Consider the following 18,928-nt stretch of genomic DNA (forward strand, 5'->3'; position numbering starts at 1 on the left):
AAATTTCTTTGAAATTCTTTGGAGTATTTTAATGTAAACAACTTATTAAAATAAAGATAAAAATTACTTTAAAACATTTGAGAACTGTGTCATTCAGAAATATTTTTAGCACCAGATTTTTAATAGATTTTTTTTTTTTTTTTTATTAACACAGTGATTTATGAAGCACTAAGCAGAGCTGAGCATCCCCTTGTTTACTTTGGGCAAACTGAATGACAAAAATAGACTGTTTAATGGCATTTTCCTGTACCAGGCAGTTTTCATTATCTCACAGTGTATTTATGGCATGGCAATATAAGTTGAAGTAGATTGTATTGGCACTGCTAGCATTAGTAAAATATTCCATTTGTAATACATCTAGCACTGCAGCTCTTCATTGTATTGCCAGTGGAATTTTCAAAATATGCATCATTGACATAAGTGCTCTCCCCAAAGCAAGTGGAAATTTTAGATGCTGAAATAAGAGCAGAATTTAACTAGTGAAAACTTTTGAAATGGAAAATAGACTACAAGGTATTGGGGTTTTTTTAATATAGAAGATTGTGCTGTCTAACAAAGTTTAATGAATATTCTTAAAGATGTGCAATTACACATTTACCTAGACATTTTACAATTTCTAAAAGTATTTTGATAGCTACATGCCAAAAATGATATCAAATGCAGTACCTTTGTCAACATGGTGAATTTAATTTACCTTTTCTAGCATGCCTGCTCTGTGATCCTCTCTTAGAGTCATAATATTTCTTCCATACTGGCTGGATTCAGGGTACAACATAGACTGTCTGGGAATAAATCAGGATTATGTAGAGCAAGTGGCTGTTATTTATGGGACCATTGTTCACTGGTGAAGAAGTTGAAGTGTATGTAGCTGATACGATGGGAACAGTGAGGAGGAGACCCCTGAGACCATAGGAGACATTTTCCTTTTCTCAATTCCCCGCCTGGCACCTTAAAAAGAAATTTTAAGGAAAGGCCTGCTTTGTCTCTGCAGCTCCAGACAGAAGCCGACCCACTGGAGATGCAGGCAGGAGAGAATTTAGCAGTTAAAGTCAAAGAAATATTTTCTGATTAGGTGTGAACTGATTTTATTATTTTTCCCTAGCAGCTTATAAAGTGACCCACTTTAGGTAACTTTTTATTAAGTATCAAAAGGCACTTATCCAATGTTAGAGCAGCTGCTGACAAATTTCAAGCTTTTATTTCAAAGCATGAAAAAATTAAGTGGTTGGAAGAACACTTTTAAGCATGAGAAAAGCAAAGTAATATGAAGAGCTGTGCATTTATTTTGAGAAGTCTGCATTCCCAGTTCTCATTATTTTTTACTTGGTGTGGTGATCCAGCTACTTCACACATTACTTCCCAGCTTTCATCTCAGTCTTTCTCTGAATACAAATGAAATCAACTACCCCAAAATCCAACCACCAGCTCCCCCAAATATCAATGTAAAACAAACCCACCAATTTGAAGAATTTCCTTCCAAGTGGCTGCATTTGTCTAAAGTGGTGTTTTAAGATGGAAATGTCAGTTGATCTGCTTGATAGGTACTGTGGCTATTTCTTGTGCTTGTGGACACAGCAGAGAGCTAAAATTCTGACTTTGCTGTGTGTGTAAGGGCACACCACAAAGGACCCAACTGATTTCATTTGGATAGCACAAAGAGATGAAGTTCCTCACTAGCAAGTCCCATGCAACGTCAGCATTCCCATAGTTACGTGTTTTGAAGCTTTGTTATTTATAAAATAAGGTCAGTTTCAAGTCAAAGTCCAGATCTTATGAATACTTACCCAGCACAATTAAAGTTAAGCAAGTTCATAGGATGTTCCCACTTAATTTTCACTTATGATTAGGTAATTTTGCTTCTTTGAGTTTTAGGGGTTTGGATGTAAACTTTTGAAAGCTTTTTGGAGTGATTGCTTCTTGGTCTTATGAGATGTCTTTTGTCTGAGCACTGGAAAATCAAGACTACTAAAATATCTGGGAGGGAACATGAGTTGAAGGAGTTTAGCATTGCAGATCCATCTTTCCTTTCTTCCTGGGAAGATTTTCAGTGGAAATTGATTTGCACTTAAAGAAACAAAATTTGCCTAAATTGTTAAGTGGCATGTGCTTTCTTTTAGGGAAAAAATCCAAATATGCATGAATATTCAGTCTCCTTGATCTGTGAAGCTGTTGATGATGGACCTTCTTGAAACAACCTCTGTTACAGAAACTGATTTTTATAAACCAAACTTGTTCCCTTGATAAATAATCAGAAAAATAGCATATTTTTAGGAAGATTTTCTACAAAGTGGGACTGAACTGATTACTCATGCTCACTTGAAAAAAAAAAAAAAAAAAAAAAATGTCAGTCAATACCAGTTATCAGATTTTCTACAAAGAAGAAGAGTGGAGAAAGGGAGAGGCTTGTAGAATTGCATATAAAAGACAGCTTTGGTACAGACAGTCTAATAGTTGCTTAGAAGACATAATGCAGATTTAAGTCCCAAACTTGACCCAGTGCAATATCAAGGCTGTCTATCAAAAAACAGGCAGAATCAATGACACAGCAGTTAAGTCTTGAATGTTGTGATATAGTTTGGATATTTTCTTGATCAAAGCATGATGGATTTGTAAGGTATGAAATGAAAATACTTCTCTGTAGAAATGAATCTCAACCATAGTAGATGAAGAAGGGAAATGATGATTGAGTTATGCTGATTCTGCTAAAGAGCTCCAGTTATATATTAAGGCAGTAAAACTCCCTATGAAACATGGGAGGAATGTACTACTAGTTAATAACAACAGCAAGATATGCCATTGAAGAGATTATTACCATATTTTATGATGACTGTTTTATCATCTCATTGTTTATACTTTCCTTTGGTGATGAACTTACCTTCAGAAGTTTGAAATATTTAATATTTAAGCATTAAATATTGTACCCCTTGTATTTGATAGTAGTTCTTAATATATGAAGTGAGAATACAACTGCAGATGAAAGCAAAACCCAGATGAGAAATGGCATTTTCAGTAATTACATATAGTGTCCATGCATCAACAGTGGCGTGGTTGTTTCAGTTTAGTTTTTTTGGTGATAATGAGGTATACAAAGTAATAGGTTTTTTGTAATGAAAAACAAATTCTGTTTCAACCAACATGGCCTGTAAAGCTGTTGGATTCCCAGGCCAGTTTCAGCAGCATCTCATCAAATGTGGATGTCTGAAAGATCTGAACATCTCTTGTTTTAAGTAGTTGGACAACTGTTTGATTGCTCCTTCTATAGGAAAATAATCTCTTCATGGATGGCTATAAGTGGCATCATTTTTCCTTTGGGTTCCCACTGCGGTTTTCTGTATATATTACACATCTGGACTGTAATGGAAACTTGCTCATACCTCTGAAACATCTGTTGTGTCTTGCTGCAGTGAAGACCTACTGTTATTTTTGCTGTGTACTCCATAATTGTATTAAATCTTTGTCTAGTGACCACCATTCCAGGTACAATCAGTTCAAAATCATGCAGTAGTAATTGATTTTTTTTTGCAGAAAGTGTTACCTTATTTCACAACTAGGGTTTTTGTTTTGTTTTCTTTTATAAAGAAAGGTGAAAAAAGGCAAGCCAATGAAAAAGCAGAAAGAGCTTATGAAAATATCTAAGGACAAAAATGTTAGGAAGCTTCCATCTGGAAAAAAAAATAAATTGTTCCTTTCTTCAGTATAAAGGTGTCAGTCTGGTCATCCTGTTTATGCATTTGCTCATAGAAAGGTCTTAAAAACTACCCCCCAAACCCCAAACAAAGAAAAATCAAAAAAGGGTAGTAATGTAATGGATTCTTCTAGTAAGAGAAGGAAAATGAAATAAAGGATAAATTATAGAATTTCAGGCACATGGTAGTTTCTGCTGTTAAATCCTGGTGAGGGCAGAAAGAAGTGATGGAACATATTACTCTTCTCTGGAGCTCAGGGCTTACTCAGTGAGAGACTCTCATCTGATGAGAAAGAAAAGCCTTTTGTCTCCACAAACAGAGCTCTGTGTCCCACCATTGAGAAGATCCAGTGAGAATCACCACATGACTCTGGGCTAATTTTACTGCTAGTTTTTCCTTCACTCCTCAGGCACCAGATTTTTATTTGGCTACTTTCTCTGCATGGTAGGAAAAAATAAAAGGAAACAAGTGAATTCTGAGAAAGGCAACCAGGATTCAGTGATCTTGAGAGTGAGAACTGATAGAAAGGTTCTTTAAATTTTCAGACAAAATCTTTGCTTAATTGTATTTTGTACCACCATCAGATCCCATGCACTGTCCTGACACCTTAATTATGTTTCCTCCTGTGCTGAAAAGGATGGGAGACTTGGACTTCATTGCTACAAGACTGTGTGGTTTTGGGGAGATAGTTTTAAGCACTACATCTTCCATCAGTATTCTGAACACAAGGAGAAAGTTATTTATTTCATTTTATAGCAGATCAAAGCTGGAGATGCAAGAGAGATACTCCTACAAAGGAAAACCAGATGCATTTTACAAATACCCAAATTGTGCTATCACAGCATTAAATATTTACCAGTGAGTGTCTGCCCATTGTGTACTTTGGTATATTTAATTTCTTTTTATTGTTATTGTCTGTCTGGACTTGGACTTATCTCCTTGCCCAAACATAAAGGATGATTTGTGTCCTGAAGGTATGACATGTGAAGTGGTGCTTAGGTTTTTCTTGAGATTCAATTAATGAGGTAAGGAAAGGGCAGAGGTATGGAAAAGGCTTTGCTTAGCTGCCTTTAAAATTTCATACCATATTGAAAATGGAACTCTGTCAGAAATAGTTTTGGTGTTGAAGGTCTGCTCTGTGTTAGCAGTACAAGAGGCAACTGCCTAAAATAAGAAAATATTAGGAGGGTGTTTGGGGGCTGTTTATTGAGGGCAAGGCAGGGAGGGAACTGTGGGTGGTGTGTGTTTCCCAGGCTGTTAAGGGCAGCAGGGACCAGAGCTAGTGCTAACAAGTGGATGCTAACATATTAATGTATTTTTACTTTTCGGCAAAGTATTAAGGCTAGAGAGTTGCAGACTGTTTGTGACATATGGTAATTTGTTGAAAATCACTATTTGCAAATAGAGGGGACCTGTTATATTAACAGAACTGACAAGAAAATAAATGGCTATTTTTGGTTTTGATGTTGTTTAGTGGGTTTTTTGTTTGTTTTTTTTAAATCAACAACCTTTGACCCTGGGAAAGATAGACATAATATTGGCTATTACTTACCAAATCAAATATATTTAAATGCATATCTCTGATATTTAATAAATATTGTAGTGTAGCTTTTTGTGGCTAATAAAGCTTGGTTTACATTACACCCCTTGCCTGTATGATTTGCCTCCTAGGGCTCACTTAGAGTGCATTAAGAAGCTGCACACAAGATCAGTGTGATTTGCTGCAAAACTTAAATAATTCATTTATGCACTACTGCTCTCAGACAGTGTTTTTACAAACGCTGTAATGAGACAAGCTGTGAAATGTCTTACATGGTGCAAATGAGGTCTGCTACTCAAGAAAAGTCTTTCTGCACAGATTTGATTCCTTGAAGTCTTCGAGAGGACTTTCTAAGCATTGTGGTGTAGACCTCCAAAGCACACTGATGTGGCTATTTGTCCTAACTTAGCAATATGTTTTACAGTATTTCCAGTGTTTTCACTGGAGGACCTAAAATGAGTACGGGATACTTAAGGAGTGCAGAGTAGAAACTCTAGTTCAATATTGTGGGACCCTTTCCTGACTTTGACTATGCCTTGTCTACCACACTGATACTTGGTTTTGCTCTCTGCAGTACTCTTGATTTTTTAAGAATGGGCATGGAAGGAATTGGAATGATCAAAGTTAAAATATACCAGAATTGAGCTTTACTGTCAAGGTTGTTGACAACTCCCCTAATGTTCATTCTAAATTCTTGTCCTCTGGAGTTGTGTTCCTTCTGTGTAGCCATAACCTTCAATACCCTCTGCAAAAGTCTCATTGTCATGAAGAAGAGCTTAAAAGTATGTCCTGCACCTGCACTTTCAGCAAGCTGTTCTCCTGGCATGAAATATCTCCATTATTTACACTAAATTTTAGAATGATTTGTATTTCTCTTACTCTAGTAATTTGGATGGAGAAGGGGGAATAGAGTTTGGCATTGGTGAAGGAAGGGTGACCTCTGTTATTTTTTGATGTGTTTTAGACTATAGCTGTTAACTGCAGGATCAAATCTAATTTGTCCTACAGGAAGAACAAATTACAGAAGAATTAAAACTTAAACAAGTTAGTCCTAAATTAGTAATTGGGTAAGAATAATCTGTTTACAGCATGTGTCTGACTTTGCCAGGAAAAGTATCCAACGGTTTATATTTCCCATGCACATCTCAGCACTGACTTAGAGCTTAAGATGAAATAGGGGGAAAACCTGAGTCTGCTGGATGGCTCTAGTTGGAATTTGTAACTAATTGGAAGAATGTGTAATTATCAGCAGATTTTAATTTTTAATATTAAGACAAAAGTTCAATTTTTCCTAACTTCTTAAGGTGTCAAATTTTCTTCAGAATCTTTTGCTGGAAGATATTTTGCGATTGCCTGTAGTTTTGCATAGCCATTATAAAATTTTAAGTGTGCAAAGGAGATTAATATTTTACAAAATGAAAGCTGGAGGAAAAGGAAGAAAACAAATTGTTAGTGCTACTACTAGGTAGAGAACCTTTTGAATTTGCTAGCACTCCTGTGAGCATTCCCCCCTCTTCTCAACCAGACTTTGAATCTGTGAAAATTACCATCTGTGCATAGATATGCAGGAAATTAGCTAAATTTGTAGTGTAAACATTTTCAAATGAATATTTGCACAGTACAGTCTCTCAGCAATGCATTATCCTCTTTCATTTGGTAATCAACACATATCCCTTATGAGTTGTGTTGAAAGGGAAGAGAGTGACTCTCACTAAACTCTAATTATCCCTTCCTTCCTCCTGGGAAGAGCTCTCTTTAAGCTCCCTTTTGTGAGCTGCTCTGCATTTCACAATCATTCCACCTCTTGATCACTCTTTCTCCTTATTTTGCCTCAAAGTGTCTGTAGGACATAAGGGCATGAACCCAGGCAGCTCCGTGTAGGATATCTGCTGAATTCCTACAAGGTAGGATTCCCAGACCAACACAAAGCCTCAGTGAGATTCAGAGAAGCTGACTTTCAACTGAGGTTTTATGCAGGACATGGGTTTGTGGTAATACATTTCTTGTATTACCACAAACCCATGGTGGTAAATGTTTCTTGGCTTAGGACTGGGAAAATGACATATTTCCATTAGCCTCGAAGTATTTTTTACTCAATTTGATCTGTAGCAACATGAGTCAGCTGTTTCTGCTAAGCAGTGTTTCTAATTCAGCCTCTTTCCTAATAAGCACGTACGTATAACGTGAGCTTCCTACACCGATTAATCTGTGCTTCCTCCATATGGCCTGTAGATTTTTATTTTCTTTTAGTTCAGTGCAAACTGCTGAATAGTAAAATGCAGTCAAGATCTTGTTCTAGCGAAAAACAGACTCCAGCTGAAGTTGCCAGGGAATTGCCAAAATTAGCATATCCTGGTAGTTTTGGAAAAGGAATTTTTCAGCCCATCCATCTGACTACTAGGGCTTGAAAACTGATAAATTTTTGAGTAGCCCTGTATATAACTGGTTTTTTGTGGTTTTTTTGGGAAATTTCTGAAGGCAGGGTGTGCAGAAGAAAGCTGGACCAAAGCTCACTGAAGCTGGTTCAGAAGGACAAATAGCCTGTGGAGTTGTCCTGAGATTACTCAGCTGAGATACTACACCCTGGCAGAAAGAGAGGCAAAAAAATGGACATCAGAAGATGGGGAAAATCTGTGTTTAGTATAATACTGAATTTAAGTTGTTTGGAAGTAGATACTTTGTATTTGGGGAGGGTAGGAATTTACAACCTGTGCATGGAGAATAATTACTTTATTTGCTAATTTTAATGTGCAATTAGGAGCATTGGAGTGGTACCAGCAAAGCTTTTTTATTACTGCCTCTGGGCTATCAGAGTAAAGCTGTAGCCCTTTTCATGTGCATCCACAGATACAGAGAAGTCAAAGACAAAAAGGGGTGCACAGATGCATGGTAAAGCACTGCAAAATCTAACCACTACCCTCCCTTCCAGAAACCTTGATTAACACCCTCTTCTCCCCCCTCCAAATAAAACCCCAAAAAACACTAAACCAGAATAAAAAAGTTTTTCGTTAGTATCAATGAAATCTAATGGCATAGTTTTTTTTCTTCAAGCAGGAAGAATGTTGATTCCTGGAAAGTACTTTATACAAATTTAAGTCATTTCCCCTACCAAGCATAATTTTTAACAAAGGAATCAATCTCTCTCCCAGCAAACCAAGGTGAACAAATACATATACAAAATAATTAATTTTTTTTCTTATTATAAAAAATTTGTTTGGTTTGCAAAACCAAGGGAATATTTATGCCCTCCCTTTTAGGGAAGGTCAGCAGATATATCCTCAATTGCCCATTTGTATGCGTTAAATCAAATGACTCTATATTCAATATTTTGTTTTTTAATTTTGCCTGAGCAGGAAGCTGGAAATCCAAATTAATGGCTCTTCCCCAGTGACATAAATTCAGCGAGGTGTTTGTAGCTTGCTTGCCTCGTTAAAGTGCTCTGACATGATTGATAACCCTTGTCCTCTCTGGCTATGAAGGCTGCTCAGCAGAGGCAAGTAGACCATGCAGAGAACTTGTACTAGGATCCAAATTCAAGATGTTTTCATTTTTTCTACTTCCAGGTTGTGAGGAATGATTTCTAAATAGATCGGCACCCTCCTTGTTTCCTCACTAACAGCTGCTGCTGGACATGATAATGTACCAAAGTCACTGCAGCTGAGCAAGGAAAAGTAAAGCTTGTCCCTGTGAGGTGTCTGGGGACAACTGTTGTGCTAGGACCATCTCGTGTACACCCTGTACTGATATATGGTGTGGGTATTTTAACATGCAAAGGGTTCCCCCATGAGTGGAGTACCAGATGTCCCACTTCTTTCCCCTTTCTGTCTTTACCTGTTGGTAAGCTGACTGGACTTTGAACATGCAAGGCCAGATTTCTTCCAGAGAATCGTAAAGTTTCTGTAACAAAAATCCAGATAGTAAACATTTCAAACTAGTACTCACTGTCTTTTTAGTGTTCAGTTCATTTTTGCAAGCAGTGATTGACCCTTTTTTCATTCCAAGACAGCCTTTACTTCAATGGACTGGGAATCTGATGGATCAGTCCAGGCAAGATGAGGTCTGAACATCTTGGGAAAAACTCATCTTAATTTTGGTGCTAGGCTTTAATCTCATACTCTTTTGCCCACTGTATGATACTAAAACAGAGAGTGGATTTGTCCTCTGTGGATAAACATTTGTGAGCCTTGTGGATTTGCTAAGGGATAGTTTGCAATTCGTATTATTGGGATCTTTCCTGTAGCAATTGAGTCCCTCCCAGTTTATTCAAAATACAGGAGCTTAACTTGAACAATATTATCTGCAGCAAGTTCTCAGTAAGGTGTAACTAAAAATAGATTAAATGTCAGGTACAAATTATCTTGATCTGGCAATCCATGCAAAAATTGGGAAAACAGTCTAAAGTGTTTGGTCTTCAAATAATGAATATGCAACACTTAATGAAATTCCCAGAGCTTTGAATATGAATCCAAATCAAGAATAAAATTGTCAAAAAGAAACCCTTCCAAAGGACTGAAGAAATAGCATCAGTCACCTGTTGCTGCTGATGTGGCTGGAATCCCAGCATGGACACATCTCTCTGATCAATGTTATTGCTACATTTTATTTTGTCTTTAGGCAGAAGCAGAAAGTAAGTGTAAGTAAAAGAGCCATGCCCATTGCTCTTTCCATAATCCTTGTCCTCTGAACTACTTTTCCCCCATAGGCTATTAGTATCTTTGAATAAGTATCCAGTTCTTTTCAATAAACACTGTGCAGCTGAAGTTAAAGTGGCTGCTAGTAACTGAGGTGACAGCTACTCAACTGCTAGCAACCAAGTGGAGCCTTGCTAAACCTGAAGATGTCACATCTTTTTTGTAGCTCCATTTTAAAACTTTGGGAGGCAGAAACAGGTAGTCAACTAGGATGTTTACTCATTGGAGGTCAGGCTTTTGTATTATGAAACTTCTAGCAGATGTGATAAGCAGTAAATTGCAGATCTATCACCTTATTTTTTCTATCTCTCTCTCTCTCTCTCTCTCTCTCTCTTTTTTTTTTTTTCCCCTGTGAGTGTGTGTGTGAAATCAGCAGAATACTGCCTACATTTGATTTATGGCCCACTTTTGACCAACTCTTATCAGGCTCCCACAAGCCCTTTTCTGATGCAGTTCGTGTCTGAATGACAATAGACAACCAGTGCCATTATGCTCCAAAATCCCTCTCTGCATTCTAGACACCAAAGATTACATCTGGGCTATTGATTTATTACTCCCCCCCCTCCCCCCCCCCTTTTTTTTCCCCCACAGGGACCAGTTTGTTCAGCCTGAACAAGATAGACTATTATTAAACTGAGAAAACTACTCCATGTGAACCTGGTAGAGAAATAATCATTTGCAACCACCTTTCTAACTACCCGGGTTCATAAAGAAATGTAGGTGTTGAAATATTAAGACGGTTTATATATGGGTCCCACCATTCGTGTTTGTTCAGATTATATATAATTTATATACATGAAATGAGACCCAACAGGCATTCTGTTGTGTTGGGCATTATAGACATATTGCCTAAAGCACTGCAGTATTGCCACCCAATGTACAAAACTCAAATTATTACAAATCTTCATTATAGAAATACCTGCTGTAACACCAACTGTATCTGTGACAGAGAGGTTTTATGACATATTTTAGAGCCTCAGAAAAATTTATATATTCTACTGGTAGATATTTTCTTTTTTCTTTTCTTTTTTTTTGGTTTTTTTTTTTTTGGGGGGGGGGGAAGAGAGGAAGCTATAAATTTTACAGTACATTGGATTTTTATATCTCCTAAAAATGTACAGTGTCGGATTCACATTTAATATCCCTCAGCTACAGTAATCTGTGCATTTAAGTCAGTAAGTGACAAGATGCAGACAGGGCTTCTAGTTAAAATAGTTATTTTTTTTTCCTTCATCTTTCCTCCCATCAGCTGCCTATTCCCTCCCACAAGCACCTATCTCACCCTTGCATCTTCTTTTAGTTAAAACAGCATTACAAAAGCTGATACATTGATTCAGTTGGCACATGTGAACTCCTCTGGTCTGCTGTTAGGAAACTCTGAGGTCTAGCACACCAGCAACTTCTACAGCTGCTCTGACAAAAACCTAGAGCAGGGCATGGACTGAACACCACAAACAGAAGCTTTCAGGGGTTTGCACTTCTTGTTCTTGGTCATGTTCAATGTCCTGCCTCAAAGGATTTATTTTATTCCGCCTACTATTCATTGTGTTTGTCTACCATTGCTTGCGTCCTGATGAATTGGTTTTTTTCCAGTGACACGTGGGCAGAAAGTATCACATACAAACTGTAATTTAAGTATTTTCTTTTAGGCATTTTTTCTTTCTCCTGTGGAGCAAAACATTCTATCAGCAAAGAACCAAATAATTCCAGGATCAAGTAGGGAAAAATTGACTTTTGTCAGGTGTTTATCATGTCATTTTCTCATCTTCAAGAATAAAATAGTCCTTATGGGAAAAAAAAAAAGAATTGAATTTGAAGTTTTATAATTATTCCATGTTTCCTTCTGTGGCCTTTTATTTCTTTGTCCTTTCAGGGCTTGATCCTGCCAGATCCTGTGTCTGTTCCAGTAAAACACCTATGGATATGCTCAATAGAATTTGAAAGCTCAGATATCCATTAATGGTTTGGAAAGACTGAAGTATTTTTGTTTAAAGATAGCTGATCCATGGGGTTTCTGAGTAATGCCTATCACCGAGGCCCTGTAGAAAGTGAAGATATTTTTCCTGTGAATATCACACCTTTTCCATCTAGTAGAGCATCTAAATACTGGAATAAGAAAAGGAACTGTGTTAAAGCTGAATATGATTGAGTCTGTTCAGTGGCAAAGAAATAAGTTATACAGAAATACATAAATCAGAGTTACAGAGACCCACAGATTGCATTGCTGTTGGTAACTGAGAGCACTATGGCTCTGCAAGGATACTGGGGAGTTGCAATAGTTTCTGGGTAGAGTAGGGAGAATAATTAATGCCTGATGGAAAAGGACGAAATGTTTTTTCTTCAGAATGGAGCAAGTAAGAAGGGATGTGAAGGCAGCACAAAACAAGAAGTGGAGAGTCAAGCAAACTGAAATATGGCAGGCTGAAAAACCCAAAAGGGAACACTTTTTCCTGTAATGTGTAACTCAGCTGGGAAATCTGTGCTTCTATTCAACAGAGAACAAATCAAATTTTAGAGAGAGATAACCAAATTTATAGCAGTAGTCCATGCTACAGCAGGAAGAGCAGCATCAAGGTCATTAGCAATGCACTGCATCCAACCTTCAGTATCTGGGTGGCTGGGGCTAGGGAGGGACAAATAGCCAATAACTACAGGTAGCAGTTGCTCTTTAAAGCTTAGTTCTGGCCATAAGAGGCTAAGCTTGAATGACTCTTACCCTTTTCTATTGAATTTCCATTAAATTCAATGTAATTCTTAGAAGTTTAGGATGACCAGGGTGTTGGATGTCCTGTATGCAGAATGGTGTTCCCAGTCTCCCTATGTTATGGTTGACTATCAAAGAGAAGAAACAGAAATCACATCAATGCAAACAATCCAGAACAGATTTAAGTTTTGCTGAAGCTGAAGTCACTTTTGTGACATTCACTACTGTTTGGAGTAAACTCCTCAGAATCTTTCTGGCCTGTGTTGCATCATTGCATCTCAGTGTCACCAGGAAAAGCAGTGGCAGAAACCTGCTCTGGGTAAGTCAGATCTAGAGTTTTTCTGACTTCATGGAGGGCCTCTTCCTCTGTCATGAAAACTCCACCATTCCCTTATTGCAGCTGACATAAAATTGTGATTTATTTGTCTAAAGGCATTTCCTGGTATTACTTTGTTTTGGAGCAGAAACCTACTTTATTTCTTTTAGCTCCTGGTGTCTTCTACCCTACAATACAGACACTGGCCCACAAAGTATTGGCTTGCATAATGGTGCTTCAGATAAAGGTCATAAATGTTCTTATTTGGAAATTAATTCAAATAAGAAAGAGAACAAGCCAAAACCAAGCCTCTACTGGGCATGTTAATAATGTCATTTGTTTACAGAGTGCAAGATTTCTGCTAGAGGACATCTTGAATCATTGGCTGCTGCCCTTAGTGTTTGCCTTTGGTTGTTCCTGTTGTGAGGGAAGTGAGTCCAAAGGTCAGAGAGACTGCTGTTCAACACTGCCTGAAGATATCTATTCATCTTCTCTACATCCAAGCTGATATTTTGCAAGATGGAAGTTAGGATTTTGATGCTTTGAAAAAAAATATAGATGGGATTTAGTTCATACTGTGGACTAGTTCTAGTACAGTCATTGGTGCTACAGCCAGGAGGAATTAATGCTATAGTTCCTGAACACTAACCAGGAAAAAGGAGGTTGTTGGAATGTTGGAAAACTGTGGCAGGAGATTAGAATGGGTGTTTGAGGGCAGTGCCCATGGTGCATGTGACAGGAATGCCTGTCAGCATAAATTTTTGGTATGATTATTTCTTATGCATGTAAATTCTGTGTGGTTTGGGTTTTTTTTTCTGAGCAGTCTTCAACCCAGTAAATGCAGAAATATTCCCCTGAGAAAGCATCTGTGTTTCATTTCTCTACTCATGCACACACAGAAGAGGGTGAGAAGACACAGTCAAAATATAATCCTTTGAAAAGGGCATTTGTTGTAGAGGCAGACAGGACTTGTGTGGCTCTATGCAGAAAATGTGCTGGGTTTCAGCAGGTAGCAGGTAAAAGAGCAGACAAGTAGGGAGCCATATTGTCAGCCATGCTGAAAAGTGCTCTGATGCCCTTTCCTAAGCATTTTCTCATCAACAACAACAAGATCAGATGTTTATTTCAGACATGAATAGCACAAACACATGGCACTTGGCTCTTTCCTTCAATAAATAGCAGTAGCAATTAATTATCTCTGGAGCATGTTACATCTATAGAGAGAGGATTTTAAGCCCTCACTTTGTTTTTAAGATTTGACAGTATTTCTGAACTGTTCAAAGGTGCATGTTTAAAATGTGGAACAAGCTGGCATTCTGGCTTAAGCAGCAGGTTCATAAAGGCTGTCTTCCCACAAGTTCAGTTGCACTTTTGGTTTAAGAGAACATGTTTCACTTATTACAGTGAATAAAGAGCAAATGATAATTCAAACACACTGTGAGGGTCTCCTGGGTGTAGCTATGGATAGTAGGTAGTATTTATGCTCCATTTTGTATGCTTGTCAACAGCTCTTTGTGTTCTTTTTTTCTTTTTTTTTAATGTAGGTTATCCTCAGGAAAGGAATGAAAAGGAGTGAATGTTGTCTCAGCTGCTGTAAAGTGCTACATTTTGTCAAGTATAAATCATCATCCTGAAGTTCATTAACTTTAATATAATTTAGTCTTCATGTGTCATCAGTTGAGCCCAAGCCTTCCAGTTGAGTCATTCACTATCTGCTAAATTTGTGGGGGCAAGCTGATTTTTGTATATAATGAACCTTATCCATAGGCCTCTTTCTTTCTGCACTCTGCTCATTGCATTGGAATTGGCCTTTGTTGGACTGAGAAGGTGCTGTGAGACAAGCAGGGCTATGACAGCCTAAAAGAATAGGAACAACCAGCTCCAGAGGAAAAGTCCTTGTCATAGCAATAGATGTCAGTGGAATGGTGTAATGGCTGTGACTCTCCGTTTTTAACACCAGTGTGTGAGCCAGGAATCACCCTGTTGCAGCAAAGGAAAATGCAGCTGAGAATCTTCCACAGAGCCTCGGTGTCTGCAAAGCAGTGCAGAGCCCGAAAGATTTGGTGAGCACTGAGGAAGTGTGAGAACCCAAGGGAGGACAGCAGAGCTCAGCTGGTGTCCTCAGCAGCCACCTCAGCCCACCAGCTGCTTTGCCACCATCCTGCACTGCCCAGGGCTCACACAATGGGCTGGTTTTAAGGGGCATGTAAAGCAAGATAATAACGCCACTGACCTTGTGGATTTTTACAGGGAAATCATCCCATGCCCAGGGGTTGGCGTGACACAGGTGGAGCTTTCTGGAAGGTTTGATGAATGGGCTGTGGAGACTGGCACTCTGTGTGGAGCAAAGGCAGGGGTCGATGTTGTGTTTGTAATATGAAAGATGAGGACAGGGCTAGGTCAGGGAGAACAGTGCACTTTGAGCCATAATCTTTCCACTGTCCAGACTCCACAGAATCAGTTTCTCCATCTCTTCCAGCAAATCAGAGGCATTAGTAATTCACACTTTAAAAACTGCTACCTATTTCTACTACTTTGTGGATTGAAAAATACCTGAATAAGTACAGACAGAGACAGAATAAAAATCCCTCCACAGCTTCAGGTCATCGCTCTTTTGGCTGCATGAAGCTCACCTATTGACAGAAATCATCTACCTCCAGCTGAGCATACTTCTCAGCCAAGGTCTGAAAGTCTGTCACCTCCCGTCATGATCTGTCATACAAACATCATACACAGTGTTAACCTAGTGGTTAGAAAGATTTGTTGCAAGTCTGGTGGATCATTTTTTAATTTTTTTTTTTAAACCACCTAGTGCAGTAGGGTTGAATTGTCTTATAGATTATGTGCAGAGGTTGAGTCTCAGTTTATCCTAGTAATCTGCCCAGATTTCTCACAGGAGTCCTGTGGACTGTGAAAAAAATGCTTGAGTCAGACTCTTCTCTGCTTGAGACTCAATAAGGGCATGAGTTGATCTAAACACATATATCTTCATCTGTGCTGGGGGGATAGGGGGCGGAAAAAAGAAAAATCAATTCCGTCTGTGGCTGAATTTCCAGTTGTGTTTCGTAAGGCTGTTACTTGGCTCATCTCTTACCTCCAGACATTGCAGAATAGCCCTGCTGCATTCCTTCTGTGTTGGACTGTCTGGATTTTTCTCCAAGAATATAGACTTGGCCTATTACTTCTGCCTCTTCTCTGACTTTTTATTTTTTCAACCTTTTTCCCTCTTCCTCCATTTTGCCTCTCGGGTGTCACAAACTGTGTCACTTGATCCCTTTTTGTGGCTTCTCTGCTGCTTTCCTCTCCAGGACCCCAAATGGGCAGGGCCAATGAATTATTTCCCAAAGCCTAAGCGTCACAGTAGTCTGGTTTTGCCCTCAGGAAAATAATGATTTTTACAAATTTGCTGATTTGAAAGGGGTCTTTAAAATCATAAAGAATAATCATCTAAAAATCATCTTCATTTGTATGAAAGTTATTTATATATGAGAGATTTTTAAAGACATCTTGAGAGAATTGAGAGAAAGGATCCACAGGTTCTTACATAATCTTTGAGGTCTTTGTGCTACCTTAGAGCCTCAAATCAGAAGATACTTGTATCATTACAGTTGATGTTGAATTTAAATTTAAATTTAATCTTTGCTTAATGTGCTTTAAATGCAGGTTTTTGTGTTTTAAGCAAATTCTTGCTGCTTTTCTATTATTTTCTGAAAATTCTTCTTTTTGCTGTCACAAAACAATTCTAACTAAAGCACTAAAAATACTTTGAATTGTAATGACATTAGGAAAAGTCTGCATTCAAGGTCTGAGAGAGTAGAGAATGGAGCTGTAGTTTTGAATCCCCCTAATAATTTACCTAGACGAAAGCTCCTAATCTTTGCACTGTATCACCTATTGTATGGAAAAATCAATCAATCATTTGTATTGATGTCTCTCCATTAACTAGTTTGTCCTCAGTTCTTGACTAGGTGAAGGATCCATGAGGATGTGGGTTCTATCCTCAGCTGCATGACTGGGAGCAAGACTGAGGCCAAAATAAGGTTTGAAAGGTTTTCTTTTATTTGTAGAACAAATGTTTTCATCCAACTGTAGCACAGTCAAACAGTGTGAAGGAAACATAACAATCCCTCTGTCTCTTTATCTGTGTTTTTATAAGGTCACCCATCAGCACGGTATCTAAGAGTCTTTCTTCTTTCCTTTAAGGGTCCTGGTCAGGAGTTGAAAATAAGAAAAAGAGAGGAAGAAAAACCACAAAGAAAGAGGAATATGAAAAGTAAAAAAATACAGAGCTGGAGGTGAACCTAAACACTCAGAGGTAATTTGCCTTGAGGAGCAAGAACCCTTGAGACCTATGTGTAGACTTTGGAAAAAAGAACCTGTGAACAATAGTAAAGGCTATGAACATACCATCCCTCTGACAGGTATGTAAACCTTAAGATTAAAATAACAGCTTCAAAAGTCCTTCTGTCAGAGTGAGTTTGCTTTAACTAGTCAGGGTTTCAGGGGAAGTATCATAAAGACAATATATATCAAGTAGAGATAGCTAAGGAAATTTCTGTTTGAAATTTCTAAACAGGTCAGTCCTTGAAGCATGTTCTCTAAAACTTGACAAAGTTATCATGACATTAAAATAACATTATATAACATCAAGTGATTAAGGGTTATAACTAGTGGATTTTAAAAATATTTTTTCTCTGTATGTTGAATCATCTTTAAGATAAGATGCACATAAGAAAAATTAAGAATCAGAAAGGGCACAAAATTCGACTTCCCATTTTTTGCTTTGTGTCACTTTATTTTGATTTTTAAAAAAGTTCACCAACATTTCTGGCAATTCTGATACTCCTTTATTTCACAAAGTAATTGTGAAGGATTCCTTAACGGGCTTTTACATTTTTGTCCTAGCTTAACAATGTCTTTCCACTCTATCACTTTTAATTGTGGGGGGTAGTTTATTGTACTTACATTCATGGTGATACTGAGGAGGAGACAGTGGGTATTTCAATCACGTGTATATCTCTGAGCATCCACTAGTTGTATACTAATCACATCCTTTCTACAAACACAAGCCACTAACCAAACCCCTTTTTGCACACTGTAAAGAAATAAGAGTGTTCTTGACCACGGAAAGCAGACATGATGTATTTTAAAAGCGTGAAATTATTCAGCAAGTGCTCATTGATACTTCTTTGAGCAGCAGCTTCCTCATCCTAGAGATCTTAGTTGAGGTTTGCAGATGACCACATGTAATGATGTGGTTTGTTGTCACTAATAATAATTACGTGAGGCAGCAATATGTGGTGCAAAACACTATTACTCAGTAAAAGGCATTTCACTGACCTAGCTACCCCAAAAGCTTATTGCCAGCTTGTATACATTACCACTCCTTCCAGAAACACATCAGACTTAAGAAACGTTTAGCAAAAATTTCAGCTGCTGTCAGGCCATGTACAGGTCTGGTATAAGGCCCACCAGAGTCAAAGGCTGGCTTATGCTGGGGAGTAAAGTAGGCTGAAAGGTCAAATTCTCAAAATCATCTCATGAACTTTGGCATTTGCTTTGACAGATCCCATATCTCTATACATAGCCATTGGTTCAACAAACTACTTAGAGCTATAACCAGCTTAGAAAGATGTGAGTCGTTGCACTGCCTTCAACATAGTGACTCACATCCCTGAGCAGCATCCACTGAGCTGCCTCTCTGAGCTGGCCCCTCCACTCCAACAGGCTGCTGGGATGACTTACCTGCAGTGTCAGGTGTTTACTAAAGGCAAAGGGGTCATGAGGATGGATTGTGTTTTTGCTGCCCATTTGGAAAATATGACCCCAAATAATGACCCCAACTGGGATCTCTCTGTGGATCTTTCCTATTTATCTCACCAAGAATGCCATATGTAAAGGCATTATAATTCAAGAATTTTTTCTAGAAATGCCGCCCTGATTCTCAATTATGAGCAATAATTTATTTTGTTTTGCCTTTGCTTCAGTTTC

Source organism: Erithacus rubecula, assembly GCF_903797595.1.
Source record: "Erithacus rubecula genome assembly, chromosome: 2".
Taxonomy (NCBI): domain Eukaryota; kingdom Metazoa; phylum Chordata; class Aves; order Passeriformes; family Muscicapidae; genus Erithacus; species Erithacus rubecula.